General features: G+C 41.9%; 1 protein-coding gene across 1 annotated transcript in view; it reads right to left on the reverse strand.

The window, feature by feature from the left end:
- The window catches only part of LOC126470807 (uncharacterized), a 495,505-nt gene that overhangs the window by 279,257 nt on the left and 192,529 nt on the right, over positions 1-23,719 (reverse strand). The window lies entirely within an intron of this gene.

Genomic DNA, 23,719 nt, shown 5'->3' on the forward strand with positions numbered 1-23,719 from the left:
GAATCTAGCTATACGAAATATCAACTCTATCAGACAGGAAAAATATTACATGTATTTGTAAGCGTAGCATTGCAGTTTGCAACATCTCTTGGCCGAGCTCAATGCCCCCACGAGTAATTAAAGAAAGGGAAAAAGGACCACCCAGGTTGTGAATGAAGCCAGTTTTTCCTACATACTTTTATTGTGTGTGTGTGCGTGTGTGTGTGTGTGTGTATGTGTGTGTGTGTATGTGTGTGTATGTGATTCCTTACTACACTGAAACGCCAAAGAAACTGGTAAAGGCACGCGTATTCAAATACAGAGATATGGAAACAGGCACAACACGGCGCTGAGGTCGGCAAACCCTATATAAGACAGCAAGTGTCTGGCGCAGTTGTTAGATCGGTTGCTGCTGCTGCAATGGCAGGTTATCAAGATTTAACTGAATTTAAACGTGGTATTACAGTCGGGCGCTGCAAGAAAGGGACCAACGAGAACTGAAGAGAATCGTTTAACGTGACAGAAGTGCAAACCTTCCGCAAATTGCTGCAGATTTCAATGCTGCGCCATCTACAAGTGTCATCGTGCGAAACATTCAACGAAACATCATCGAAATGGGCTTTAGGAGCCGAAGGTCCACTCGTGTACTCTTGATGACTGCACGACACAGAGCTTTACACCTCTCCTGGGCCCGTCAACATCGACATTGGACTGTTGATGACTGGACACATTTGCCCGGTCGGGCGACTCTCGTTCCAAATTGTATCGAGCGGATGGACGTATACGGGTATCGAGACAACCTCATGAACCGATGGACCCTGCATGTCAGCAGGGGTCTGTTCAAGCTGGTGGAGGCTCTGTAATGATATGGGGGTGTGCAGTTGGAGTGATATGGGACCCCTGATACGTCTAGATATGACTCTGGCAAGTACGTAACCATCCTGTGTAATCACCTGCATCCATTCACGTCCATTGTGCAGTCCAACGGACTTGGTTAATTCCAGCAGGACAATGCGACACCCCACACGTCCAAAATTGCTACAGAGTGACTCCAGGAACACTTTTCTGAGTTTAACCACTTCCGCTGGCCACCAAAGTCCCCAGTCATGAACATTATTGAGCATGTATGGGATGCCTTGCAACGTGCTGTTCAGAAGAGATCTCCACCCCCTCGTACTTTCACGGATTTATGGAGAGCCCTGCATGATTCATGAAGTCAGTTCCCTCCAGCACTACTTCAGACAGTCGAGTTCACGTCATGTCGCGTTGCGGCACTTCTGAGTTTTCGCGGGGGGGCTACACGATATTAGGCAGGTGTACCAGTTTCTTTGGCTCTTCAGTGTGTTATGACACGTATTTTCAACGTTGGATTTTAAAGTATATTACAAAAAAAAATGGTGTTCCTTCTTCTGCCAGTTGTGAAATTGAGCTACAGGACTTTTCAGAAGCGCCGACTATTAACTCCCTAAACCTCTTGTCAGGGTTCTTGGGAACAGCATTAATCTTGTAATTCCAATCAGTGTCAATGTAAGTCATTATCAAACAGTTCGTTGACAACGTTGTATTCAATGATAAAATTACCTGATTTAGCTTTTAGAGATGAAATTAATTCATTTCATTTAGACTTCTGAGCTGTCACGGTCACAGCTCAATATATGCAACCTCACAGTGAAGAAGATGAGGAAAAAAGAAAACATGACAAATTGTGAAGGAAAAGAGACACTATAAAAATATAATACCTCTGGAAACCACACCATGTGGTAAAAAGTCATAAAATAAAAGTCTACTGATGATGCTGCAACTGCAGTGAATCTTGTATGGGATAAAAAACAAAACTGTGTTTGGCTAAAGACGGATTCTATCCAAAAACATATGTAAGCTGACTCGTATTTTGATATGTACTCAAAAAACATGAGTAGTGGATTAGAACAGGTTCTGACCCACTAGTTCACATATCTGCCAACAATGACCTCTTCAATGGTATTGCGTTGCACCCTCCCCAACTCCCACGAAATAACGTCTGGAAAAGCTATTGAGAAAGACGTCAAAGATGGCTAACGATTCGTAAAGTGGTAATGAACTTTCCTTATAGCAATCTTATCTAGTGCTCACAAATATAAATATATTTAAATAATTCGTGAAGTTTACGGGTTGGATATTTCGTGGTCTGTGCATGCTTGATTCTTTACCTGCTTTGATGTGGCAAGGGGTGGAGAAAGAGGGCATTGTAATATCCATATATGTATATGTGCGTGTTTCAGTGTATATAGAAACTGATTGTCACGTATAAACTGAGAAAAAGGAAACATTTTACTTAGTTGTACGACCATTCCAGAGTCAACCATCATCCCAAGACTATCTGTATGACGCTACTGTGAACTGCTCTCTATAATTAGATTATTACCAATATTATGACATCGACGATTTTGGTCTGTCTTCTTATAGAGCTCGTATTTGAAGGATATAAGTTATCAATGTGCACACCAGCGTTATTCTATTATTCACTCTATCGTTGATTATTTGCTGAATAATAATAATAATAATAATAAGATTGTTCTGCATTTTAGCATTCATAATTAGTAATAATCAGTTTCCTTTTTGTCATAAGCAGCATTTCAAAGGAACTTAAATTCTACAAGCAGCTGTTAACGAAGTGCTCAGTGGTTTATCTGGTGATCAAACGATCGAGCCCGAGCCAGTGTATTTTTAAAGTCAAACCAGCGTCATTTGGTAACGTCCGTTTTACATTTAACGGGAATAGGATTGGTTATTTGTACACTGAATTTTGAAATTGGTCACGTCATCAGATAGGTCATATCGGCAAGATCGCAATAAAGGCAATCTTCCAGAATGTAATCGCACTGGTTCAAACTCATCGTAAGTAATTCATGCGAGTTAAAAAGTAAACGGTGCCATACTGCAGATTATACTATTTTTTTTTAAAATCACTACCCTTCTCATTTTATTCATAAAGTAAAACTAAATAAAAGTAAACGTGATTTTGCATTAAATAGAGGTAGTTCAGATTATGAATGTAGACTTATCAACAGTCGATGTGGTGCTCTAGGTGGCGGACGATAAATGCGGACATAACATCTATCATGTCGATGGGACTGGTGCCTCAAATACAACTACAGAAGCACTCTAAAGCTTTACATGTATTCTAAAATTGAGAGAAATACAATAACTTCAACATATTTTATTGTGAATACATCTGCATCACATTTCTGGTATCGAATCTGAAAATATATATATAGTTTCGCTACAAAGGCAGTAGTGAACCGCTAAAGCAACGGCAGTTTTATTGATCAGTCGTAGGCTACAGCCAACGCAACCTAACCGTTGTACGCCAAATTGGTTAAGACGAAATATAATTACGTCGTAAACGTTCCGAACATTTCTCTTGTATCTGTGTCAATGTCTTGTGGTTCCATTATATATATACCTACAGCGATTTCCCACAAGCTGAACGAAACTACGGGTACCTGTCTCCCTAAGTGTTAAACGTTGTCGTCTTACGGCTTTTCGCAGAACGGTATCCTCCCGTTAAGTGCAGGACTGTGTTCTCAGATCCTACCACGTTCGTCTCATTGAGTATCAGGTGGCAAGTTTGTTCCTTCACAAGAATCATTTGATACACTGTTTAACTCATAGTGCTGAGTATCTACAGCTCCAGGCTGAAAAATACAAATATTTATAAACAGTTTATGTTTAATAGTTCTCTAGTCTGCCATTTTATGTAATACCGTTCTAGGAGAAAGTGGGAGAATCTTTATCGACATCATAATATTAATTTCTGACATCAAGAAATCGAAGCAAGGGGCAATAGGTGGATGCCCTTATAGGTTTGTGGAAATGATACTCTGTTCCAAATATTACCAGTAAAAATTACAAAATTAATTTGGCAAGTAAATGAACGAACATAGACAACAACTGAATTGTGGAAATTGCACACATATTTAATGATAAAGGCGACGCAAATACCTGTTTATACCATCTCATGAAGGGTTTAAAGATAAAAACCATCGCATATGTTTTGAGAGTGAAGATAACAGTTCTAGGAACAACAGACGTAAGCGAGAATAATTCAGTCGGAGTACTGTTCGTCAGGTTTACACTCTGCAATTACTGGACAAACGTCTCATTAATTCTCATCTCGCTAGCTGAGCCAAACAAAATTTAGTTTTTCAGTATTTCTATTTTGATACTTTTTTCGCAGTTTTTCATAAATTCTGTCCTGTGTCGTATAAAGCACATTGCATCACTTTCCTTACAACGCCAACGTAAAGTTTCAGAAAATTACTTATCTGTGGCGACAATAATACATACACTCCTGGAAATTGAAATAAGAACACCGTGAATTCATTGTCCCAGGAAGGGGAAACTTTATTGACACATTCCTGGGATCAGATACATCACATGATCACACTGACAGAACCACAGGCACATAGACACAGGCAACAGAGCATGCACAATGTCGGCACTAGTACAGTGTATATCCACCTTTCGCAGCAATGCAGGCTGCTATTCTCCCATGGAGACGATCGTAGAGATGCTGGATGTAGTCCTGTGGAACGGCTTGCCATGCCATTTCCACCTGGCGCCTCAGTTGGACCAGCGTTCGTGCTGGACGTGCAGACCGCGTGAGACGACGCTTCATCCAGTCCCAAACATGCTCAATGGGTGACAGATCCGGAGATCTTGCTGGCCAGGGTAGTTGACTTACACCTTGTAGAGCACGTTGGGTGGCACGGGATACATGCGGACGTGCATTGTCCTGTTGGAACAGCAAGTTCCCTTGCCGGTCTAGGAATGGTAGAACGATGGGTTCGATGACGGTTTGGATGTACCGTGCACTATTCAGTGTCCCCTCGACGATCACCAGTGGTGTACGGCCAGTGTAGGAGATCGCTCCCCACACCATGATGCCGGATGTTGGCCCTGTGTGCCTCGGTCGTATGCAGTCCTGATTGTGGCGCTCACCTGCACGGCGCCAAACACGCATACGACCATCATTGGCACCAAGGCAGAAGCGACTCTCATGGCTGAAGACGACACGTCTCCATTCGTCCCTCCATTCACGCCTGTCGCGACACCACTGGAGGCGGGCTGCACGATGTTGGGGCGTGAGCGGAAGACGGCCTAACGGTGTGCGGGACCGTAGCCCAGCTTCATGGAGACGGTTGCGAATGGTCCTCGCCGATACCCCAGGAGCAACAGTGTCCCTAATTTGCTGGGAAGTGGCGGTGCGGTATGGTGGGTCTGACACACCGGTGTCAATGTGTTCTTTTTTCCATTTCCAGGAGTGTAACTTCGAGTGTTTACTACATTTCCATGATTTATTTCCGACGAGTACCCTGGGCGTATGGTTTCTGATGTTTATCACAATTGTTTCGTACCAAGAGCATATTCCATTATACTCACGGTTTACAGAAAACATCAAGTTTTCCCCTTTCTTCTCTAATTTCTTACTATTAAAGAACTGCACGAGTGTTTCATCATACCATCATTCTACCTGCAGTTGTTAAGTGGGAAGCATGGCGACAATAATTGCAAAGATTTTTACGTGTCCCTGTGGAGTATGCGTCTGTAGACGTGAGAGAATGCTTAGCTGAATGGTTCCATCCTATAGATTCAAGTCTCTTGCACTGGCAGCGTCGAAACGCGATACGTATCACAAACAATTGATGCTGTGGTTATGGATATTTTCCGAACCAGCTGCTCTGCTTTACTAACAAGCCCTACTAAGTTGAGTGAGACTTACGCATCACCATAAGCAACCGTATGTGGGGTAGCCCTGGGGGAATAGTCAGAATTCAGCGATGTGATGGGAAATATCATTTGAAGCAAAAAAATTCGTATAGACATTAACAGTATTCCGAAACGTTTCCGAGATACAACAAATTTAATGCACATAGTTATTTATTTTCTATATTATTCAGTAATTGTCAGGTTTACACATGTACACAGGCACAACAATTAGTAAACATTACAACATGCGTTTTACAAAGTATCAACTGAAAAATACGTATTTGTGGAACAATCCATTCTAGGCGTTATCGTACAAGTCACGTTACACTATGTCACTCACAACATACTGTACCATACTGAACGTTCAACAAACTGGTTACTGACAGAAAGACATCCAGAGAAAAGAGACTGAAAGCAACGAGGTAGACTGAACTAGAATAAAACGTCAAAGTTGTTGGCTGGGCAAGACACATAATTGCGCGAACCGAACATTAAATACGTTATGTCTCGGAAACCATTCGGAATTGGGCAAATGCCGATAAGAAGCTTTTTGCTTCAAAAGAGCGTTCCCTTGTATCTACTTGAATATTGACCATTTCTCCTGGGAGACCCGGTACAAACACATGCTCAGTCTTTCTAATAACGATCACATAGCTGGAGAAACAACATTGTGCACCAAAACTTCAAGTACAGAACAGAATTACGAACCACTACAACTACATTGAACACCCACTCCCTCCCTCCCTCCCTCCCTCCCTCTCTCTCTCTCTCTCTCTCTCTCTCTCTCTCTCTCTCTCTAAATGGTTCTGAGCACTATGGGACTCAACATCTGAGGTCATCAGTCCCCGAGAACTTAGAACTACTTAAACTTAACTAATCTAAGGACATCACACACATCCATGCCCGAGGCAGGATTCGAACCTGCGACCGTAGCAGCAGCGCGGTTCCGGACTGAGCGCCTAGAACCGCTCGGCCACCGCGGCATAAGGCCAAAATGTATAAATCTAACATTAACATTCCCGAGTAGCCGGGTAAGCTTCCCAGGGTGCGTGTATCTCAGCACTTCATTAATATTCTGGAAGTGCGTGCTGTACCACTATTTTGTTGAAACAGCGCATCATGTTTTTTCCGTCTTAAGGGTATTGCAAACCAAGAAAGTTTTTCTCAGACGCTTCTTGCTATGTTAGCAAATCAATAGTCGTCGCGACAAGATGAAATGAGATATGAGGAAATGATGAATGGTTGTTGATTATATACATAGGTGCTATGGTTCACAGTCACTAAACCTGGGGACACCTGCACATTTTACACACACACACACACACACACACACACACACACACTGAAAGAGTGACGACTGCACTAAACACGTGTGCGTCCTATTCAGCTGTCCATTCAACATGGCGTCTGCAAAGTTTTGAGTCGCAGGTAAGACGATTACGCCTCTGATGCTGCGGGTGCAATGCGTTTGCGGGAGCGTGTCGGCAACAACGCGGGAAGCCGTAAGCCTTCAGTCCGTGGCGGGCAGGGGCCGGGGCATGTTTCCAGCCAGGAAGCGCCACTAATCCTTTGCCCCTTTCACCACTGCAGGTACACAGCACAGGCGATTTAGGCCTTTCGCGGGAAACCGCCTTTGCCGCACATGTCCACCGCCACGAACTTCTGCAGCGAGGCTGCCAGCACCCGCCAACCGGGAAGACTTACGAGCATTCTCACTGCGCATTTGTACGAAAAGTCAGTGCGGGATTAGTCACTACCCTAGTAAACGGCTTAATTTGTCTCCATGCTTGAACCCCTGTGCCATACCACATATCAGCGTGCCGTGGCAGTCACAAAGTACACTGAATTTTTTCTGCAGTCTTTTAAAATGCCACATTTCGTGATGAACATCTTAACATAAAGCGCGTCTTCTCAGTCAAGCCACGTTTGAGAGGTATGACATAATAAATCATCCGTAATGTACGTGAAAAAAGGTAAATCGACTTTTGTATGTTGTGTGTGCGTTACGTAGATGTAAATATCTATGTTTGCCCTGATATTCAAATGGCTCTGAGCCCTATGGGACTAAACATCTGAGGTCATCAGTCCCCTAGAACTTAGAACTACTTAAACCTAACTAACCTAAGGACATCACGCACATCCATGCCCGAGGCAGGATTCGAGCCTGCGACCGTAGCAGTCGCGCGGTTCCGGATTGAAGCGCCTAGAACCGCTCGGTTGCTCTGATAAATCAAAACAATATGCCCACTGTTCACCGCTAGATTGAATGGAGCTTTAAGGCGTTCCGGGGACATGACGCAGTAAAGAATGTGCTCTCTAAGGAAAAAAAATTTAAAAAAACGCACCACAAAGGAATTAATTGATCGGGACTGAAATCCGGGACGTCTCAAGGCAAGTCGTCGAGGCTCATTTCGAGGTGGGGCTCATCACTGAAGACGATTCTACTCCAGTGAATGAGATTCCAGGGCGAAGATGTGTCTGGAGACGTCCTGGACAACGGTGGGATAACAATCTGACTGTCGCCCGTCATACAGTTAGACAGCCAGGAATGATGGTCTGGGGTGCCATTTCATTTCATAGCAGAACCCCTTTTGTTCTCATCCGTAGCATTCTTACAACACAGCGGTACGTAGACTTTACTCTACGACCCATCTTGTTACCCTTTACGACAAGTCGTCCTGCGCCTACATTCCAACAAGATAATGCCCGCCCTCACACTGCGAATGTTTCTACTGTTTGTCTTCGAGCTTGCCAAACTCTACCCTACCTAGTAACGTTACCAGACCTCTCCCCAACTGAGGGCATTTGGAGCATTATTGGCAGGGCACTTCTATCAGATAGGGATTTTGACAATCTGAGGAAAATTTGGACAGACTTTCGCACGATATCTCTCACGAGGACATACAACAGCCCTGTTAATTAATACAAAGCAGAATAAGGGCCCGATGTGGAGAAACGCTTTAATGACCTGCTCTGTTTGTGAACCTCTTTCTCTTGAATAAATAATCCATTTTTTTTGAAATTATAATCATTTGTTTGTCTGTACATCTGCATCGTATCTACTGATATCCGCCCCATTAGCATAATTTCTTCATGGTGAATCTTTTTTTGTGTTAGAGTGTACATAAAAGGAGCAGAGACTGTGTGGAATCATTGTAGCGACGATAAAGATCCCAAATGTGGAGATACATTCATATAAATGACTTTGACGAAGGCTGGCACATACTAGTTCGAAAACTGCGAACCTGGTCGGCTGTCTGAGTGCTACTTTCGTGAGCATCAATAAAAGCTGTTGAAGGAAGGTGAAACCACGAATAGGCGACAAGGTGATGGACGTCCACACCTCATCACGGTACGTAGACGTCGGAGAATTTTACACTCTGTAATGTAGGATAGGTGGCTATTTTTAGCAAATCTGACGACTGAGTACAATCCTGAAGCAGGAACAAGTGTTTTGGAGCACAACGTTCACCACACATGATGTACATGGGACTCCTCAGCCGATGGTCCCTACATGTAGCTATGTTGACCCCACAGCTTCAGTCACGACTGCAGTGGGAACGAGATCATCGACACTGGACCTTGGATCAATGAAAAAGTGTCGCCTGGTCGGACGAATCTCGTTTCTTGTTACCCCATGTCGATGATCCTGTCGAGATAAGTCACCACCCAGGAGAACTGCTGCGCGAAACGTATACTGCGTACTGTATACAGGATGATTGGTCGTTATTATGGAATGGAGAGCATTAAACTTTGCTTCCATCGAACGTGAAATAGCAACTAAAGACGCATCATGGCACCTGTTGACTACCTGAAAATTGCTGCAGACCAGCTGCATCCCGTCGTGCCTGGTGTCTACCCCACCCCAGACGATCGCATCTTCTGCCAGAAGAATAACTGTCTCTGTCGTCAGGCTGGAATGGTGCTACAGTGGTTTGAGGAGCATAGAACTGAACTCACATTGACATTTTGGCCACCAAACTGCCTGATCTGAACCTGATGGAACACATCTGGGAAGCTATAGGGCGCCAGCTCTGCGCCCATAAACCACTGGTTCGTAATTTAGAGGAATTTCGTGACCCGTGCCACGTAACTCCGGAAACCTTCCAAGGACTTGTGGAATTCATGCAACGCAGAAGTGCTGCTGTACTGCTGTCAAAAGTAGAATTAACAAGCTATTAAGGACGTGGTCCTTGTGCTTTCTCAGGTTAGTGTATAGACGATAGCTCAGTGCACATGGTATGCCATGGAATACTTAGCACCTATCTACTTTTTGTTTTCATTATCTTACATTGATGCAGCTACAATGTGCACTGTTTTTTATTAGTTGTCTTTCTTCGTTTTGGTAGCAGTACTTTTTTACAGACAAAAGCCCCATCAGAGTTGCTTAGTTCGGGAAGGACGAGGTATCTCATCAAATAACTTCTGGAACCTGTCTATTCACTAACGCGCACAGACTGCCTTACCTACTAGGTGAAAGGAATTTCATTTCAATGTGAACAATGTTTCCTGTATGTCTAATGATTTTTAGGAGGGACCTTTATTTTCACAATAGGTCCTCATCCACTAGTTTAGAAAACTTTCTTGGGTTTTGCGCCATATAGACATTAGGGATACACGTTCACAATTTATCACAGCTTTCCTACTAGTAGTTTTGTAAATGGAACTGATTAGTACTATTTTCTACTATTTCTGGACTTTGTTGGTGTAGGGATTAGGTGACTACCGTATTAGCAGAGGAACACACTTCAGCGTATTTTACATCAAAATTAATTGCAGTTTAAATTTATTTTCGACATTGGAATTCTCAATTCTGTATAACCCAGCAGATATGGACGACGGCTGAATGGCGTCAGCATAGCATTATACTGCTGCCGAAATAAAAATTTTAATTTGGATTGCTATTAGTCCACATTCACCTTGTAATCTACTGCTTCCACAACAAAGTTCGGTGTAAACTTCTTACTTGAACGGCGATATAAGCAAAACTGTTCATCTTCTGGATCCTTTGCAACAGGTTTCTCCAATGTGCTGCCGTAGTAAACGTTGTAAGTTTTGCTAGAATCTCTTCTTTCAGATGTTATTCTCAATACATTTTTAACGTTGCTACAAAATCAGGACCGAATCTCTCCGTTCTTAATTACATTGCTTTGTTCATATTTGCTCAGTGTTTGTTGTACGTGACTGCATGTTCCATATTTCAGTCGAACAATCAGATTTTATTTTGAAGATGGGAAGTTAGTGCTGTTTTATCTGCTCTATCAGTCATAGAAGCTTCTATACATTCAATGGATTTCAAAAGTTGCCAAAACACGTATATTTTTTTGAGATAACGTAACAAAAATTATCATTAACGGATCATGTATGGACGAACAACTGCCGGCCGGAGTGGCCGAGCGGTTCTAGGCGCTACAGTCTGGAACCGCGCGACCGCTACGATCGCAGGTTTGAATCCTGCCTCGGGCATGGATGTGTGTGATGTCCTTAGGTTAGTTAGGTTTAAGTAGTTATAAGTTCTAGGGAACTGATGACCTCAGAAGTTAAGTCCCATAGTGCTCAGAGGCATTTTGAACGAACAACTAAAAGTTCAATTGGAAAATTTAATGTAGCTCTTTAAAAAAACAATCAGAATTTACATAAATAAGAAAAACTACTGCGAATTGGAATATAATTGGCACTAGCTTCAATGAGAACATTATAGAAGAACGATACTCAGAGAGTCCGAGACGATCGTGTATCAAGCACCGCGAGACTCATGCATGCCAGACAATTCTTTCTACATCATTTTATTTAAGCAAGTCCTCCACACAGAGAATCTCTGTGCATCTTACCTGTCAGACACAAAATGAGAGAGGACGATTCTGTCAACCCAATCAGCAATAGATTGCTTTTTTTCCATTTCGCTCACATAACTCGAGGTTAGTTATAATAGATAACTGCCGCTTAGCTTTCTGGGAAAACTTTTTGAAATATCAGTGCATATTTTGTATTGTTGTTTTGCTCCACCGCTAATGAGCAAACCGTGGGACAGGATCTTAATACTGATATCTCGTTGTTTGCTGTTTCGGCGAACTTTACTAACTCATTTTATAAGTGGAAGAAAATTTGATACAACAAACTTATTTAGAAGGAGCCACATAAAATGTGGGAAATAAATGACCTCTGCATGAAGTAGTGAGTATTCGAACTAAGTAAAAGATTCGAAGAAACTGCCTGCCGAAGTGGCCGTGCGGTTAAAGGCGCTGCAGTCTGGAACCGCAAGACCGCTACGGTCGCAGGTTCGAATCCTGCCTTGGGCATGGATGTTTGTGATGTCCTTAGGTTAGTTAGGTTTAACTAGTTCTAAGTCCTAGGGGACTAATGACCTCAGCAGTTGAGTCCCATAGTGCTCAGAGCCATTTGAACCATTTTGAAGAAACTAATGAAAAAGCTTGGGAGAAATTAGAATAAACAGCCAGTAAGCGGATCGTTCAGTCACTCAGAGGTCATACTGGCACCGAAACAGAAGATGACAGAGAGAAGGCTGAAATACTGATTTCGGTCTTCTGAAATTGTTTCACCGTAATGCGGTACCTCCTTTCAATCATCGTACGGACGTCGAAATGGCAGATATTGAGATACGTGATCGCGGAATAGAAAAGCTAATACAATCGCTTGATAATGGTAAGGCATCAGGACCAAATGAGAGATCTATAACATTCTACAGAGATTATGCGAAAGAAGTTGCTCCCCTTTTAGCTGCTGCCTATCGTAGGTCGCAACGCAGGGTACTAGCGACTGGAAAATGTGAAAGTCATTCCGATTATCAAGACGGGTCACAGGCAGGTGAGTACAGTTACAGGTCTATAACGCTGTCGTCAATCTGTTTTAGAATTATAGGATAAGTTTTATGCTCACGTATAATGAGGTTTTTGAAGAACGAAAATCTCCTCCTTAAAAACGAACACCTATTCCGCAACAGAGATCTTGTGAAAATCAACTCTCTCTATTTCTCCATGAGATATGCGTTTTTGTTGATACCCGTAGGGGGTAACGGAGATTTCAAACCGTATCCGAAGGTCCCTTTCTAATTACGGGAATTGCACTAGCCTCAATATTGTCATAACAACATCGTCACATTTTGCAACACCCCTGAAGCGGCTACGTCGCCCGCCCCTGCCGTGACGTCACACGATGATCCAACTATGCTAAGTCCTGAGATCTCTGGGTATTCGGATGTATTGGTTCGATTCCATGCATGTTTAATTACCAAGTTACATAATTATCCTGCTGCTGTCTCCTGAATTCTGAGATGTATGTCATAATTTCATCAGACAATTACGTATGATTTTATCAGACAATTACGCTGCTTCCTGGGATCTGATCCCTGGATCCCAAGATATATGTTATAAGTTTGTCAGATTATTACACTGTCCCTTGGAGCTGAACCCAGGGCCCTGTGCTCCGGATAAGCTTGAACATCATTTAAATATATGTCATAATTACATCAGAAAATTACACTTCAGATGTGTGTACTAGTCTTTCAGTTCGATATGTTACAAAATGTGATTTTAGCAGACGGAAACCATGATGAACACAATGTTAATTATGTAAGACTTTAAAAGACAATTACGCTACCCCCTACACCTGCAAATTGGATGCTGAGATGTATGCAACTTGGTCTAGATGTATTTCACGCAGCTGCGTTATTACATTAACCCTGCGGTGAGGTGTAATTTCATCAAACAATTAAGATTCAATAATACATCCTCCTCCAAGCTCTGAAATAATTTTAATGATTTTGCTTGTACTGTCAGCACCTGCTGAGGCCGTCAGTACTACTAAACGATCAACAAGCTCGTTTGGATCGTTGTGATATTTTACCGCGTAGACAGATCGTTCATTTTCATATGCAGAATGCCAATACCGGGACTTTGCTATTTTGTTCACCAGTTAATGACGGTTTAATATCGCTTGTTTTACATTCAACGCTAGGCACAGATGTTTTCATTTTTTGACAGAATCGTTAAGTATCATGTAATTTATTCCATATTTATTAACAGCCTTCGTCAGTGAAGAACCAGCTATTACTTCTTTCGACTCATCACTGTATATTTCTTTCGGTATTTTGCATATGCTTGTCTTTTTGTAGGTATTTTATATCAGACTATAGATAACCCTCAAATGATTTTGTAACAAAAGTCCGTTCCTGGTCTTTAATAGTGTACCAAATCACTCCATAATATATAAAGATACAGTTCTGATGAATAACTACACATTGTTCTGCAAACCACACTTTATTAGTAGTATGTGAAGCCATGATGAACGCAAAATTGTTTGACGAAGAGAGTCGTTGTACTGCATCAATTTCATGATGTCTTCACTGCTAAGAATGTGTGTAATTTCCCTGCAGTTGTATAGAATTTTTTCTTGTTGTTGCAATAAGACTTAGGCTTACGTGGTCATCTACACCTCGGAGAGGTATTTAAACCGTGAAGCAATGCCGTATTACCAGTTCATATGAAAATGCTGTTCTTCATCAGTATGTACATGCTAACAGCGTGCGGCTCTAAACGTGTAAGGTTTCCATCATCACGCAATAATTGACATGTGACACTGGAAATTGAAAATGTTCGTACTAACACAAAAGTACAATTTACAGAGATAGTGTGGGGTGAGCTATGCAGGCAATTGAACTATATCGTTGCGCTGATTATAACAGAGTGCGATCCATCTCGTATTCCTCCAGACATCCACATCTATGGCAAGAAGGTTTCCATCATTGAGACGTATAGAGCGCCTACACTGAAAGTCCATCACAATGTGTGTATTTACAATATCCGAGTGTAAATAATCTGTATTGATTATACAGTATAATATGGATTGATAGAGATAGATTATCTCGATGGAAGTCGTATGGCCGGCCGCTGTGACCGAGCAGTTCTAGGTACTTCAGTCCGGAGCCGCGCTGCTGCTAACGGTCGCAGGTTTGAATCCTGTCTCTGGCATGGATGTGTGTGATGTCCTTAGGTTTGTTAGGTTTAAGTAGTTCTAAGTCTGGGGGACTGATGACCTCAGATGTTAAGGTCCTTAGTGCTTAGAGCCATTTGAAACATTTGGAAGTCATGTGTGTAAGCGCTCTTCAATAACTTTTTATTTATTTTATTTATTTATTTATTGTTCCGTGGGACCACATTTAGGAGAAGTCTCCATGGTCATGGAACAAGTCAATACATGAAATTATAACACGATTGTAGAAACAGATAAAATCAAATATAAGAAACATATTCAGGCGACAAGTCGTTAGTTTAAATAAAGAAAATCAAGAATGTAACACTGGAATTTGCTTAATTTTTTAGCTCTTCCAGGAGCTCCTCGACAGAATAGAAGGAGTGAGCCATGAGGAAACTTTTCAGTTTAGACTTAAGTGTTTGGGCTACTGCTAAGATTTTTGAGTTCTTGTGGTAGCTTATTGAAAATGGATGCAGCAGAATACTGCACTCCTTTCTGCACAAGAGTCAAGGAAGTGCATTCCACATGCAGATTTGATTTCTGCCTAGTATTAACTGAGTGAAAGCCGCTAACTCTTGGGAATAAGCTAATATTGCTAACAACAAACGACATTAAAGAAAATACATACTGTGAGGGCAATGTCAAAATTCCCAGACTATTGAATAGGGGTCGACGAGAGATTTTCGAACTTACACGATACATAGCTCGAACAGCCCGTTTTTGAGCCAAAAATACCCTTTTTGAATCAGAAGAATTACCCCAAAAAATAATACCATATGACATAAGCGTATGAAAATATGTGAAGTATACTACTTTTCGTGTTAAAATGTCACTTATTTCAGATACTGTTCTAATGGTAAATAAAGCGGCATTTAGTTTCTGAACAAGATCCTGAACATGGGCTTTCCACAACAGCTTACTATCTATCCGTACGCCTAGGAACTTGAACTGTTCCGTCTCGCTTATAACATGCCCATTCTGTCTGATTAAAATGTCAGTTCTTGTTGAATTGTGAGTTAGAAACTGTAAAAACTGAGTCTTACTGTGATTTAGCATCAAATTATTTTCCACAAGCCACGAACTTATATCATGAACTACATTATTTGATAATGTTTCAATATTACACACAAGATCCTTCACTACCAAGGTGGTGTCATCAGCAAATAGAAATATTTTTGAATCACCTGTAATACGAGAAGGCATATCATTTACATAAATAAGAAACAACAGTGGCCCCAGCACCGACCCTTGGGGAACGCCCCATTTAACAGTGCCCCATTGGGACTGAACATCATTACCACTCTCAATATTACGGAGGATTACCTTCTGCTTTCTGTTCTTAAAGTAAGAGGCTACTCCCCTTACTCCATAATGTTCCAACTTCTGCAGTAATATTTTGTGGTCAACACAGTCAAAAGCCTTCGTTAAATCAAAGAAAACACCTAACGTTCGCAACCTTTTATTTAATCCGTCCATAACCTCACAGAGAAAAGAGACTATAGCATTTTCAGTTGTTAAGCCATTTCTAAAACCAAACTGTACATTTGACAGCAAATTATGTGAATTTAAATGCTGGAGTAACCTTGTATATACAACCCTCTCCATAACTTTAGCAAACACCGATGGCATAGAAATAGGTATATAATTGTCAACATTATCCCTGTCTCCCTTTTTATAAAGTGGCTTCACTACCGAGTACTTTAATCGGACAGGAAACCGACCACTCCTAAAGGAAAAGTTACAGATATGGCTAAGTACTGAGCTAACATACGTGGAACAATACTTCAGTATTCTGCTAGATACCCCGTCATATCCATGAGAGTTCTTGGTCTTTAGTGATTTAATTATTAACTCAATCTCCCTCTTGTCAGTATCATGGAGGAGCATTTCAGGTAACAGTCTCGGAACACTTTTTTCTAAGAGCGCTATATGATTCCCTGTTGGGACTAGGTTTCTATTTAGTTCACCTGCTATATTCAGAAAGTGATTATTAAGTACTGTACATATATGCGACTTATCAGTAACACGGACATCCCCACTACGCACTGATTCTATATTCTCGACCTGTCTCTGCAGACCAGCCACTTCCTTTACGACTGACCATATGGTTTTAATTTTATCCTGAGACTTAGCTATTCTATCTGCATACCACATACTTTTTGCCTTCCTAATAACTTTTTTAAGCACTTTACAATACTGTTTGTAATGGGCTGCTGCATTTAGATTTTGACTGTTTCTAACGTTTTGATATAATTGCCACTTTGTTCTACAAGATATTCTTATCCCTTTAGTCAGCCACCCAGGCTGCCTGTTTGTGCTAGTACCCTGTTTTGAACGTTCTAACGGAAAACAACTTTCAAAGAGCACGAGAAAAGTCTTGAGGAAAGCATTATATTTATCGTCTACTGTATCAGCACTATAAACATCTTGCCATTCTTGTTCCTTGATAAGGTTTACAAAAGTCTGTACAGCAACTGGATCAGCTTTCCTAAAAAGTTGGTAACTATATTTAACATGTGTTGCAGCACAAAAATCTTTTAGACTTAAAATTTTTGCATCATGATCTGAAAGGCCATTCACCTTTTTGCTAACAGAATGCCCTTCTAATAATGACGAATGAACAAAAATATTGTCTATGGTTGTTCTACTGTTCCCTTGCACTCTCGTTGGAAAGAATACGGTTTGCATAAGATTATATGAATTAAGGAGGTCTACCAGCATCCTTTTCCATGCACAATCACTTATACAATTAATATTGAAGTCACCACATATAACTAACTTTTTGTATTTCCTATAAAGTGAACCAAGAACCTCCTCTAGCTTTAGCAAAAATGTTGTGAAATCGGAGTCTGGGGATCTATAAAGAACAACAGTAAGAAGTTTAGCTCCACTAAATTTAACCACACCTGCACAACATTCAAACACCTTTTCAGTGCAGTACTTTGAAACATCAATTGACTCAAATGGGATACCGTTTTTCACATACATGGCTACTCCCCCACACAGCAAAGAGCTCCTAGAAAAGCTGCCAGCCAACCTGTATCCTGGTAAAGGAAGCCTCTGAATTATCTCCTTATTTAAGAAGTGTTCAGATATACCAATAATTTCAGAGTCAACATCTATAAGCAGTTCACTAACTTTATCTCTAATACCTTGTATATTTTGATGAAATATACTAATTCCCTCATTAATCGGATACCCAAGCTTTGTAGAAAGTGGCTTCTTTGTTAGAGAGACTTCCCTTAAGCAGGAATACCTATCAGCTGACTTCAATCCAAAAAAGGTACAGCTCTAACACCCACAACTACCGGAATTTTCCCATGAGTGATCCCACCACCCCCACCTATGCTGTCACCTATAAGTTTTGCCAACCTCCCCTTCCCATACCTGTTGAGGTGCAGGCCATGTCTAGTGAAACCCGTCCTACTGATAGACTCCACCGACACCACTGAAATGTGACTCATGCCTTCTGTCATCAGCGCACCCCCAAGTCTCATGTTATACGCCTGACGGCTGTATTAAGATGAGGCCGATCGTGACGCTGAAACAGTTCCACGAAATGCACATTCGTGTTGCCAGTCTGAGTGGCTATCTTTTCCAGGTCACCATCTATGTCATACTCCCCATCCCTATCAATACTATTACCAGCCCCACCCACAATCACTACCTGATCCTCTTTAGTAAAATCCCTACATAACCCCCTATGTTAAAAGTCACCTGAGCCATTCCTGCATTAGGCTTCACAATGCTGGTGACCTGGTACTCACTCCCCAAAACTTCCTGCAACTGCTGGCCTACACCTCTACCATGAGAACTACCTAACAGCAGAACCTTCTTCTTTCTCTTAGACTTTGCAACTGTCCTAGCCACCGTAACTGCTGAGGTCTGCTGCATACTTCCTACATCTACAGCTACTAGAGATTCCTCTCCACTAGACTCTGACAGTTGGTCATATCTATTACAAACACAAATAGTAAACCTATCTGAAAATCTCCTTCTCCTAGCAGATCTCTTGCCAACAGCCAGCTCCCATTCCCCAACCCCCTTCTCCCTCCTCATCCTATCTAGCTCCTCCTGTGCGTTTTTCAACTGCACCTGAAGGGCACAGATCTTACGCTCCTGCTCCTCTATCAACTTACTCTTGCTACATAACCTGCAGTTCCAGGAGAGGATCTCACCAGAATGCCCACTGGCTTCCCCACTACATTCCCCCCAGTGAAAATACTTCGAACAAGTCTCACACCGCAATCCACTACTCACGAACCTACGGCAAAGCCCGCACTTCTCACTCATGGTAAAATTTTACAATTATTGAAACAAGAAAACAACTTTATCTAAGTTCCGCTACTACAATAAGAAGATGTTAAAAACTGACTACAATTATCACAAACTTGCTCTACAAGGGAAGTAACTACTATTATTGACAGTATTAATCAACAACAAATGAGAATATAACAAAATACTAACACAGAAAGAAAATCAAACGTCTAATGACAGTAACGAAACTGAAAGCAGTTCGCAAAAATTTCTTCTGAAGTTATTTCACCGGAAAACACCAAGAACACCGGTTGAAGACTACTAAAGTTCCTAAATAAACTACTATACACGAACAATTAATTAGTACTTAGCTTTCGATGCGCCGCTACAGCTGCAACTGGTCAGCGCGGAATGTAAACACGGGTAAGAGGTTAAGTTGCTCGATACGAAACACTCACAAATATCAGGCCACAACACAAGAAATGCAGAGGTGAATGAAGAAACCACTAATAAGTCACTTATATAGTAAATATTATCACAAAAACAGTTAAAATATATATCTGAAACCTAAAAATAGATGAAAACTTAGAGAGCGATCTCACACGCCGTCACGCGCTTATGACGTCACACCAAAGCGAGCCTTTGTGAACTATGTACGTGCAATAGCGTACAAGACGATTTAGAACAGTGTACAAATGTATGTATGAGTGCAGTACTTAAGCCTGCTACCATAACTCCTATAGCCCGCATCTCGTGGTCGTGCGGTAGCGTTCTCGCTTCCCACGCCCGGGTTCCCGGGTTCGATTCCCAGCGGGCTCAGGGATTTTCTCTGCCTCGTGATGGCTGGGTGTTGTGTGATGTCCTTAGGTTAGTTAGGTTTAAGTAGTTCTAAGTTCTAGGGGACTGATGACCATAGATGTTAAGTCCCATAGTGCTCAGAGCCATTTGAACCATAATTCCTATAAATATTATAATCTATAGAACTCGGAATTACAGACGGAGTACCGAAATACGTCGTTGCTCCTACTAGTTTGAACACTATACAAGCAGGACTCATAGCGTATAAAAATAATATTGCTTTCATTATATCTTCACATACTGTTAAGAAAGTGCGGTTTGCAGTACAACGTATTGTTATTCATTAGAACTGTATGTTGCTACAACGTGGGATAACATGTTACAGTATTAAAATTCAAGAGGGGCAATTTGGTGGAGGTCAGAACTGTATCTTGCTATAACATGGAGTGATCTGTTACAATGTTAAAGATTAGGAGGGCACTTTGCTACAGATTTGTTTGATGGTTATCTACACCCTGATGTGAAATACACTACTAGGCATTAAAATTGCTACACCAAGAAGAAATGCAGATGATAAACGGGTATTCATTGGACAAATATATTATTCTAGAACTGACATGTGATTACATTTTCACGCAGTTTGAGTGCATATATCCTGAGACATCAGTACGCAGAACAACCACCTCTGGCCATAATAACGGCCTTGATACGCTAGGGCATTGAGTCAAACAGAGCTTGGATGGCGTGTACAGGTACAGCTGCCCATGCAGCTGCAACACGATACCACAGTTCATCAAGATTAGTGACTGACGTATTGTGACGAGCCAGTTGCTCGGCCACCATTGACGAGGCGTTTTCAATTGGTGAGAGATCTGGAGAATGTGCTGGCCAGGGCAGCAGTCGAACATTTTCTGTATCCAGAAAGGCCCGTACAGGACCTGCAACATGCGGTCGTGCATTATCCTGCTGAAACGTAGGATTTCGGAGGGATCGAATGAAGGGCATAGCCACGGGTCGTAACACATCTGAAATGTAACGTCCATTGTTCAAAATGCCGTCAATACGAACAAGAGGTGACCGAGACGTGTAACCAATGGCACCCCATACCATCACGCCGGGTGATACGCCAGTATGGCGATGACGAATACACGTTTCCAATGTGCATTCACCACGATGTCGCCAAACACCATCATGATGCTGTAAACAGATCCTGGATTCATCCGAAAAAATGACATTTTGCCATTGGTGCAGCCAGGTTCGTCGTTAAGTACACCATCGCAGGCGCTCCTCTCTGTGATGCAGCGTCAAGGGTAACCGCAGCCATGGTCTCCGAACTGATAGTCCATGCTGCTGCAAACGTCGTCGAACTGTTCGTGCAGATGGTTGTTGTCTTGCAAACGTCCCCAGCTGTTGACTCAGGGATGAAGACGTGGCTGCACGATCCGTTACAGCCGTGCGGATAAGATGCTTGTTGTCTCGACTGCCAGTGATACAAGGCCGTTGGGATCCAACACGGCGTTCCGTATTACCCTCCTGAACACACTGATTCCATATTCAGCTAACAGTCATTAGATCTCGACCAACACCAGCAGCAATGTCGCGATACGATAAACCTCAATCGCATTTCTCCTCCTTACACGAGGCATCACAATAACGTTTCACAAGGCAACGCCGGTCAACTGGTGTTTGTGTATGAGAAATCGGTTGTAAACTTTCCTCATGTCGGCACGTTGTAGGTGTCACCACCGGCGCCAACCTTGTGTGAATGCTCTGAAGTGCTAATCATTTGCATGTCACACCATCTTCTTCCTGTCGGTTAAATTTCACGTCTGTAGCACGTCATCTTCGTGGTGTAGCAATTTTAATGGCCAGTAGTGTACCTATATATATCAGGCAAGATGTTATAGTTTCTTGCTTTTCCTTAATTGAGCTGTTATGAGAAACTATAAGAAGACCAAAAAATGCGAAATAACGAAAGGAACATGTAGTGAGGCGTCAAAAGAAGTAACAGCTGATCCTTCACTGAGGAAAGTAGTTAATAAATATGGAATAAATTATACGATACTACAACGACTCTGTCAGAAAATGAAAACATCTGTGCCTAGCTTTAAATGTAAAACAAGTGATATTAAACAGTCATTAGCTGGTGGATGTGATAGCAGCAGTTCCAGTATTGCCATTTTGCATATGAAAATGAACACTATATGTACGCAATATAAATATTACATCGATACAGACGAGCTTGTTGATCCTTTACTGCTACTGATGGCCTCAAAGGGCGTAGACAGTAGAAGCGAAATCGTAACAACAATTTCAGAGCTTTGAGGAAGATGTATTATTGAATCTTAATTGTCTAATGAAATTACACCACAATACAGGTTAATGCAATAACCCAACTGAGTGTGATATATCTGAAACATACATCACAGGATCCAAGGTTCAGGCCTTCAGGGTAGCGTAATATCTGATAAAGTCATACATAATTAATGTTGTGTTCCTCATGGCTTCTGTGTAATAAAATCACAACATTTAACATATCGAACTGAAAGACTGTAGTATACACATCTGAAGTTTCTGATGTAATTATGACATAATCTAAATCATGTTCAAGATTATCCGGATGGCGCAGTGGTTGGCACACTGGACTCGCATTCGGGGGGACGACGGTTCAATCCCGCGTCCGGCCATCCTGATTTAGGTTTTCCGTGATTTCCCTAAATCGCTCCAGGCAAATGCCGGGATGGTTTTTCTGAAAGGGCACGGCCGACTTCCTACCCTGTCCTTCCCTACTCCGATGAGACCGATGACCTCGCTGTTTGGTCTCTTCCCCCAAAACCAACCAACCAACCAACCAACCATTATCCGGGGCATAGAATTCTGGGTTAAGCTTCAGGGGACAGCGTAATTACCTGACAAACTTATGACCTACATCTTAGGCGCCAAGGATCAGACCCCAGGCAGCAGCGCAGTTGTCTGATAAATCATACGTAATTATCTTATGAAATTGTGACTTACATCTCAGAATCCAGGGGATAGCAGCAGGACAAGTACATAATATGATAATTAAACATCCACGGAATCGAACCAACACATCTGAAGATCCAGAGACCTCAGGACTTAGTACAGTTGGGTCGTCATGTGACGTCACGGTGGGGGGACAAGGGACGCAGCCACCTCAGGGGGTGTTGTAATATGTGACCTTGTTGTTGTTATGACAATACTGAGGCTAGAGCAATTGGTGTAGTTAGAAAGTGACCTTTGGATCCGGTTTGAAATCTCTGTTAGCCCCTACTGAAGATGTTTTCCTTGACTCAAGGAAAGCATTTGACGCTGTCGCGCACTGTAGTTTTGTGAAACAAATACAAGCTTACCGAGTGCCGGACCAGATTTTCGACTGGATCAAGACTTCCTTACAAAGAGAAATCAACATGTCACTATTATCGAAACAATATTGACACATCTACAGGTATGGCTACGAAGTTTTTCGCTGCGGAGTCCTTGGGTAAAAATTTCTCGTTATGCTTGCCACATAAAATTCGGACAAAATTCCAAGCTTTCGATAATATCCACCATCATCTTCATCAGGGATTAAAACTGACTCTCGTGAGCTTGCAAGGTTCACTCTTTTATATACCCAGAAAAGATTACGATTGGTTGGATTACCCCCCAGCATCATGTGGCTTGCGGTGTACAAATGTAGATGCAGATGAGTAAAACTAACCAATTTTGAAATCATGTTTCTGGCTTGTAACATGTAACGAAAAACTTGAAATATATCTTACAAAAAGACAGTAAAAATACCGACTTTCGTCAATGAAATTAATCGTCACTGTACTTCTGGATACCGAGCAACATCTGCATCTGCATTATATTCTGTAAACTACAGTGAATAGTATGGCAGAGGGTGATTTCCATTCCCCACATATTAACGTTTCTTGCATCC

Source organism: Schistocerca serialis, chromosome 3 (assembly GCF_023864345.2).
Source record: "Schistocerca serialis cubense isolate TAMUIC-IGC-003099 chromosome 3, iqSchSeri2.2, whole genome shotgun sequence".
NCBI lineage: Eukaryota > Metazoa > Arthropoda > Insecta > Orthoptera > Acrididae > Schistocerca > Schistocerca serialis.